Genomic DNA, 3,241 nt, shown 5'->3' with positions numbered 1-3,241 from the left:
TGAAAGGCATTTTAGTGTGGGGTTTATGTGTAATATCAAAGATTATTTAACACTTCTCACATTTTATAGATCTATAAGGTCACATGCTTTTAAAATAGTAGCAAGTTAAACTTCACTCTTGAATTCTTTACAATCTAAGTCAAACTAAGTTATAATTTAGGATTGTCTTTAAACAGCCATTCAGAAACATAAAACCATAGAAACTGTTGTGTATTTGTAATTGAGAATTGTGCTTTTGCCAACTTAAAAGGAATAAAGTAGAGGAGATAGACAAAAATTTTAAAATTATGTGTGATCATAAGACTTAAGATAATAAGAAAACCACAGATCATGAAAAAAAAAAAAATGGGCAAAGGCCACAAATAGACATTTCTTGAAAGAAGACATAAATGCCCTATAGGTATATGGAAAAATGCTCAACATTACTAAATGATGAGGGAAATGCAATAAAAACTATGATGAGATAGTGTCTCACCCCATTTCTAATGGCTATTTATTATTAAAAAGACAAAAAATAACAGATGCTGGTAAGGATGTAGAGAAAAGGGTCTTTATACGCTGTTGATGGGAATGTAAATTAGTACAACTACTATAAAAAAGCAGTATGGAGATTTCTCAGGAAACTGAAAGTATTAGATTTAGTTTCAGTAATCACAATATTGGGTATCTATCCAAAGGAAAAGAAATTAGTATATCAAAGTGATACCTGTGCTCGCAGGTTTATCACAGCACTATTAACGATAGCAAAGATGGCCAGGCACATGGCTCATGCCTGTAATCCCAACACTTTGGGAGGCCGATGTGGGTGGATCACCTGAGGTCGGGAGTTTGAGACCAGCGTGACCAACTTTCTGAAACCCCTCTCTACTAAAAATACAAAATTGGCCAGGTATGGTGGTACATGCCTGTAATCCCAGCTACTCAGGAGGCTGAGGAAGGAGAATCGCTTGAACCAGAAGGCAGAGGTTGTGGTGAGCCACGACCACACCATTGCCTCCAGTCTGGGCAACAAGTATGAAACTCTGTCTCAAAAAACAACAACAAAATAAAACAATAGCAAAGATATGAAATCAAACTAAGTATCCATCGATGGATGAATGGATAGAGAAAATGTACTATATATACACAGTGGAATACTATTCAGCCATAAAAAGAGTGAACTCATGGCCATGCTTGGTGGCTCATGCCTGTAATCCCAGCACTTGGCCTCCCATGGGAGGCCAAGGCAGGTGGATTACTTGGGAGCAGGAGTTTGAGACCAGCCTGGACAATATGGTGAAATCCTGTCTCTACTAAAAATATAAAATTGTCTGGGTGTGGTAGCACCCGCCTGTAATCCCAGTTACTTGGGTGGTTAAAATACAAGAACTGCTTGAATCCAGGAGGTGAAGACTGCAGTGAGGTGAGACTGTACCACTTGCACTCCAACCTGTTGACAGAGTGAGACTCCATCAAAAAGAAAAAAAAAAAAGAATGAAATCATGTCATTTGCAGAAACATGTATGGAACTGGTCAGTATGTTGCAGAAAATAGGCCAAGCGCAGAAAGACACATACTACATGTTCTCACCCGTATGTGGGAGCTAAAAACCTTGATCTCATGGACACAGAGAATTAAATTATAGATAGATGGTCAATAACTGGGAAGGGTAGGTGGAGGAAGGAGGAGGGGATGAAGAGATGAAGAGAGGTTGGTTATGGGTATAAACACACAGTTAGATAGAAGAAATAAGTTATATTGTTTGATAGCAAGCTACGGTGATTACATTTAGCAACTAGAAGAGAGGACTTGAAGTGATACCAACACATAAGAATAATAAACATCCAAGGTGATAGATACCACAGTTACCCTGACTTGATCATGATACATTCTATATACCTAACAAACACTCATATCTAACCCATAAATATATAAAATATTATATATCAATAAAAGAGAAAATAGTTGTACTATATTTACTTTGTCAGGACCATTATATACTACACTCTCTCCCTCCTTTTTTTTTTTTTTTTTTTTGAGATAGGGTCTTGCTCTGCCACCCAGGCTGGAGTGCTGTGGCATGATCACTGCAACCTCAATGTCCCTGGCTCAAGCAAGCAATCCTCCCATCTCAGCCTCCCGAGTAGCTGGGAAGGTGTGCACCACTACGCCCAGCTACTTTTTTAAATTTTTTGTAGAAACATGGTCTCCTTATGTTACCCAGGCTGGTCTCGAACTCCTGGGCTTAAGCAATCCTCCTCCCTCAGTCTCCCAAAATGCTGGGAGTATAGGTGTGAGCAGCTGTACCTGGCTTAGTCACTCCCTCTTAACCAGTGATGTGCTGGAGCCAGTTCATACCAGCTCAGGAAAGCCATTGCTAAATTTTCAGGAACTTTGCAAGCTAGTTGTTAAGCACATCTGTTATGTAAATTAAATTATGTACTATATAACTATATATGGTGTATAAATATTACTACATAATGGTGTGATGAGCACATCTCTTCTCAACTCAACATTCAGTGACATCAAGTTGCTATCCTGAAATCAGCTATGGTGGAAATATTTATACCATAGAAATCAGCCAATGCTACAAATCAGGACTTGATTTATTGTTTTTCATTATTATCTTGACTTAAGAAAGTGATAAAGAAAATATTAATAATACAAATTAAACTTAAAAGTCTATTGTGTATATAGGCATTACATTTTAGATAACATCCAAAAAAAGGAGTAAATATTTAAAAACTACCATCCAATACATCAAAGAAGTCCTTTACATCTTTGACAAATTTGTGAACTTCTGATATACATCTTCATTGTTTCACATTTGTCTTACTAACACAAACAAAAATATCAACCAACATTCATGTTAGAGGGAATCATTCATCAATGACATGAGCAACTTCTTTGCTGAATCAGATGATAGTCATGCATTTATTCATAGTCTGGTATTTGTGATACTATTATTGCAGGGATAATTTTTAAAACTGTTAGTAGATTTTGCAAAAAAATAGCATCTCACACTAAAGTTATAGGTATGGGCTGAAAAGCAAGGTATTTCTTTTTTTTTTGTATTAATACAATTTATTAAGCAAAACTGTAAAATGAAAGAGGAAATAATTTTTTAAAGCTCCCTTGTAAAGCAAAAACAATGGGAAATCCTAAGTCTAGTTACTAAATCATTTGGTCTTTTTTCTTTCTTTCTTTTTATTTTTTAATACTTTAAGTTCTAGGGTACATGTGCACAACGTGCAGGTTTGTT

The sequence above is a fragment of the Colobus angolensis genome, unplaced genomic scaffold (genome assembly GCF_000951035.1).
Source record: "Colobus angolensis palliatus isolate OR3802 unplaced genomic scaffold, Cang.pa_1.0 Scaffold119, whole genome shotgun sequence".
In the NCBI taxonomy this organism is placed as follows: domain Eukaryota; kingdom Metazoa; phylum Chordata; class Mammalia; order Primates; family Cercopithecidae; genus Colobus; species Colobus angolensis.
Note: the sequence above shows the minus strand (reverse complement) of the source record.